The sequence below is a fragment of the Chlorocebus sabaeus genome, chromosome 22, assembly GCF_047675955.1.
Source record: "Chlorocebus sabaeus isolate Y175 chromosome 22, mChlSab1.0.hap1, whole genome shotgun sequence".
Classification (NCBI taxonomy): Eukaryota; Metazoa; Chordata; class Mammalia; order Primates; family Cercopithecidae; genus Chlorocebus; species Chlorocebus sabaeus.
Genome location: NC_132925.1, coordinates 18,589,629 through 18,595,203, shown reverse-complemented (window position 1 = coordinate 18,595,203; position 5,575 = coordinate 18,589,629). Strand labels below are relative to the sequence as shown.

The window sequence follows — 5,575 nt, the reverse complement described above, 5'->3', positions numbered from 1 at the left end:
ATAAAGTCTCTCACTTGCTTCAGAATTTGAGGATGATCTTTTTCCTGGTCAGTCATTTCAAGAGAACAATAAATAAAGTAGAAAAGGATGAAATGTGTCTTGCATATTTCTGTGGAAGAACGGAAAACATACTTTGAGAGGTTCAGAAAATTCACTGTACAGAATGAACAGCTGATATACGCTCTCTGTGCAATTTTTCTTGGTTGGGATATTTAAATGCAATAGCTCCTCCAAAACAAGAAGCCACATTCATTCTTGTCCAAATCCCTGTCTCTTCTATTGCAAAAAGAAGAAGTTTTTCCTTTCGTTGTTTATAACTCTTATATGGTGGTAGATCCAAGCGATTAAAACACATATGGCTTCTTGGCAACCAAGTGTCTTTGCCAACTTTTTCAATGCAAAACTTCTGAGGCCCATGACTTCCCATGAGCTCAGCAAATCCTCCTGGAGATAAACGGCAGGTTCCAGTGATGAACTGCAATAGTAGCATTCTTACTTCATTGTCTGTCTCTTTCACGAACTGCCAAAACCAAATGATTTGCTTGCTGTTTCTTGTGTAATGTCGATAAACATTATTTCTCTGCCAATCTGCCAAGTCAGCCTCCTGCATGCCACACAACATAACCTCTAATTCTTTTTCATAGAAGTACTGTAGCCACCGATGAGGAAGAACTTCATTAAAACCATCAAGGAAAGTTTGGTCTGTTCTTGTACTCCTCAAGAAAAATGCCATTCTGTCATTAAATCAATATATTCATCTTTGTTCTCCTCAGTCACCAGAATATTGGAAACTCCCAACTTCAGGTCACGTGAAGTAACTGTTCCCCAAATCTCCACGTCAACAGAAAAGTACATTTCTAAGCCACATTCTTCAATGTTGCTATCTCTTATCCAGATAAGGGAGCTATAAAATTCAGTATCAATAGATTCCAAATCCTTAATAGTAAGTTTTTTTACTTAACATACGCTTATAGAATGGTAAAGAGAAACCAGTATCGATAAACTTTCCATAAAATAGTGCCATGGCAATAAAACTACCAATGAAACAGAAGTACGAAAGATGGTCTGGATTAATGGCTGATGCTGGATTTATCTGCAGACAATAGTTGCTTTTCCCCGCATACTCAAATGAGCAATACATTGGGTTCAAAACTTCATGCGAAAGCAAGAAAAACTATCCTCTCACTAGACCACCATAATCAAGTCCTTCTTCTCCTCTAAATATTACATGTAAGCGCCTCCTCAAGTCATAGGGTTTTAATGCCATAAGCTGCTGGAAGGAATCTTCAAACAACGTCTGCTGGGACAGATTGATCTTTACATGACTGGGTAGTGCATTAGACTGGCATAAATAACAGAAGTGAGCAAGTTTCCATCTAAAGCTGCATTCATAAGCAATCTGTGGACCACCTTTAGTTACAGATGACTTCCCATTGCGAGGATCTTTGAATGTTGTTGTTCTTGCATTATGATCAACAAAGTACCTCACACCTTCATGAGTATGTCTAATTTCCCAGCCTTCTGGCGGAGGTTCTTCATTCTGTAAGCCTTGAGTTCTTGGATCTTCCCATTGGGTTGTTTTTGTGTTATGAGTCACAAAGTAAGCCCTGTCTGTTGAATCCACTCTTTTTTCCCAGCCTGGTGGCAAAGGTCCATAAGGGTCATTTTCTGCAGCTAACATTGAAGCTGAATAGAGGTATCGTTGGTTAAACTGTTGCATAGCTCCCTGCAACTGGTTCCGCTGAGATTGCCACTGTTCAGAATTTCGGACCGATTCCATGGTAGCTCGCTGCCACGTTGTTGTTCCGGTGCTATGATCCACATACTAAACTCTTCCACGATCATCAACTCTTCTTTCCCAGCCTGAAGGTAAAGGTTGTGGTCTCTCCCATGTGATAGTTCGAGTATTATGATCCACATAATAGGTTCTACCATGAGGATCTTTTCTTTGTTTCCACCCTGATGGTAACGTTTCTGTGTTGGCATTCCCAGATTCCTGTCATAAAGGATCTATACACCCATCTGGCTGCCTTGATTTGGCTGCTTCAAAAGCAGAACTACTTCCAGGGTCTAATATACTTCTAGATTCAGATCCCAATTCTGCACTGGTAGAAGGAATATATTCATTGTTTTCTGAGGAAGTCAGTATTTCTTGAACTGGAGGATCTTCAACGGTAGTACTAGTGCAATTTGGAGACAAGGCACTTTCTTCAGACACTACTGGAATACCCCTGACAGAAGCATTATCAGTTGGTGCAAATGAGGATGATTCTGTATTAACAGTGTCATTGGCAGGCTCAGATGTGAGTGGTTTTGGAGGCGGTGTATTTTTGGGTCTGGCAGCAACCTGAGATGGAGATGAAGGTATGTTGTCTCCATTAACTACATACGAGCAACATGAGTTTTGCACTAGAGTGCTTGTAGGTACATGATTATCTATTCCATTCGTGCCTTCAGCAGCCAACCTGGCAGTTGTCCCTGCTGAAGGCTCTCCATTTTCATGTAAGGCATCACCATTTTGCTGTATTTCTATGGTTGGAGATGAGCTACAGTTTGTTATATTTTCTTGCTCAATCACCAGTCCATCAAGCACAACTGTCAATTCACCAGTTTGTGCTGTGCCATTCTTGTTTTCCAAGGAAAGTTTCAATTATTCTTTGACTCTTTCCAATTTTCTGTTGTGTTTCAAATCTATCGTTGCATTTCCTAATAAAGCATCTGCTTTTAAAGCATGATGACTCTAAACTCGAAATTCCAACGTAGTCTGTGGCGTAACATTTACAGTTAGCTGTTCATCCCAGTTTGGATTAGAAGAACTACTGGATTTTGCTGTTTTCCTAATTTCTCCATCTACAACTATTTCTGTATATATTTCTGTTTTGAACCAGTTCTTTCTTCTTTTAAGTTTGGCGCTAGAAACAGTTACCCGTAACTGCAACCTTCCAGTGTGATTATTACTAGTATCAGACCTTGGTGAAGCAGTGGCCATGTCCCAAAATTCAGCTAAAACTATGTATCAGGAACTGCTAGACACTGGGGATACAAAGATGAGTAAGACATGATTCCTTGTTTCAAGGAGCTGACAACGCCGGCGCGAAGCCGTCGCCCCCGGCAGCCGGGCGCCCACGGCAGCGGCAACTCCTCCTGCAGAGGGCGCCCTCGCCCTTCCGCGCCCAAGATCACCGTCTCGTGGCAGGCGCGGCGGCTGCAGCCACTCAGAGCCCGCACGCAGAGTTCGCCGGCACCTGACTCTCCCCCCGCCCCCCAACCCCGGCCCTGATTTACATTTTTCTGATGATTAGCGATGCTGTGTTTGTGGTCCACCTGTATGTCACACTATTCCATCTGTACTTAAATGAGCTCCTGACGCAAGGAATAGGCACAATTCCTCTTTTACCTGCAGAATATCAAAGGCTTTGGGATTCATGATGTTTTCCTATAAATTGTTACAGAAACAAGTTCTGCTCTGGGCAACATGGAAGACTAGCTTGTATTTTTTATACGAATGAAAATTTATATCAAATCATTATGCATTTAAATTCCATTGGAAGCCAGGCGCGATGGTTCACACCTATAATCCCAGCACTTTAGGTGGCTGAGGTGGGAGGATTACTTGAGCCTCCCTAGTAGCTGGGATTACAGGCACCTGCCACCTCATCTGGCTAATTTTTGTATTTTTAGTAGAGACAGGATTTCGCCATGCTGACTAGGCTTGTCTCAAACTCCTGACCTCAGGTGATCCGCCTGCCTTGGCCTCCCAACGTGCTGGGATTACAGGCGCGAGCCACTGCACCCGGCCTATTTATTTATTTTTGAGACAGGGTCTTACTCTGTCACCCAAGCTGGAAGTGCAGTGGTGCAATTACCGTTCAGCGCAGCCTCAAACTCCGGGGCTCAAGTAATGCTCCCCCCTCTGCCTTCTGAGTAGCTGGGGCTATAGACTTGCACCCCTACACCTGGCTAATTTTTGTAGAGATGGGCTTTCGCTATGTTGCTGAGGCTGGTCTTGAAGTATATTACTAGGAATGAAAAGAGAGTGGGTTTTGATTTCATTTTCTCTGATCTAAGACGTGACCACTGAACCATTGGCATTGATCATCATATCCATTGCATAGCAGTTGATAAGTAAGTGGTGTGTGAGTCTAACTCACATTGATAAACACTTGCCTTATAATTTCCAAACAGTGTAGTGGGCCCTAAGAAATGCATTTTCCACTCTGCTCGGTGTTTTTCATAAAATATTGTAATTAAAGCTTAACTATCAACATAGAGAAGGGGATCTATTGTGGTCACGTAAGAGCAGACGCAGGAAATATTTACTCACGGAGTCAGAAGTTAAGACTGACGTATGTGGAAATGAGACAAGGGCTGGGTGGAGTTAATCAGGCCATTTTATTTGTAGCTGTTGTCATGGTGTAAGTGAAAATTTGTGGCCCTATGTGCTACTAACAGTGAGCTGTGCTTACAAATAAAAAAAAATTTATAAGTTCAAATACGCAGTATACTTTCTATAAATCCTTCCAGTGGTGTTCCAAGAAATAACAAGTGTAGCAAGAAAGTAAGTCCTTAGATTGGCATTTTCCGTGTGATTCCGGGTAGTGCTATTAATCTTGCTACAAGATTTGAATGTCATGTTGCTTAAATATAAATCATTAATGTTCATTGGTGTTTATCAGAGTTTGAATATTTGCTATAGGATTTACTTATTTGTAAGTGCTTTAAAATGTATTACTTTTTATTTATTAAACCATTTTTAGGCCGGGCGCGGTGGCTCAAGCCTGTAATCCCAGTACTTTGGGAGGCCGAGATGGGTGGATCACGAGGTCAGGAGATCGAGACCATCCTGGCTAACACGGTGAAACCCCATCTCTACTAAAAATACAAAAAAATTAGCCGGGCGTGGTGGCAGGCGCCTGTAGTCCCAGCTACTCGGGAGGCTGAGGCAGGAGAATGGCGTGAACCCAGGAGGCGGAGCTTGCAGTGAGCCAAGATAGTGCCACTGCACTCCAGCCTGGGCGACAGAGCAAGACTCCGCCTCAAAAAAAAAAAAAAAAACAAAAAAAAAAAACATTTTTAGCTATTCATAATAGGAAGAACAGAGTATGAATAATGTTGGAAGCATTTTACAAATCATTTGTCGTTTTGAGGAGTTTCAAGAAATCTTGAGTTCCAATGTCATCGTCGCCTTCTTTTTCCTCTTCCTCTTCCTCTTCCTCTTCCTCTTCCTCTTCCTCTTCCTCTTCCTCTTCCTCTTCCTCTTCCTCTTCTTCTTCTTCTTCTTCTTCTTCTTCTTCTTCTTCTTCTTCTTCTTCTTCTTCTTCTTCTTCTTCTTCTTCTTCTTCTTCTTCTTGTTTTTCAGACAGGGTCTCACTCTGTCACCCAGGCTGGAGTGCAGTGGGGCCATCTCGGCTCATTGCAACCTCCGCCTCCCAGGTTCAAGTGATTCTCCTGCCTCAGCTTCCCGAGTAGCTGGGATTACAGGAACCTGCCACCACACCTGGATAATTTTTGTAATTTTAGTAAAGACAGGGTTTTACCATGTTGGCCAGGAGGGTCTTGAGCCCCTGACCTCAGG

At 42.5% G+C, this 5,575-nt stretch overlaps 1 pseudogene; it reads right to left on the bottom strand.

The window, feature by feature from the left end:
* Positions 1-249: 249 nt before the first annotated feature.
* LOC103228473 (NEDD4-like E3 ubiquitin-protein ligase WWP1 pseudogene) lies at positions 250-3,075 on the bottom strand (annotated as a pseudogene).
* Positions 3,076-5,575: the final 2,500 nt, after the last annotated feature.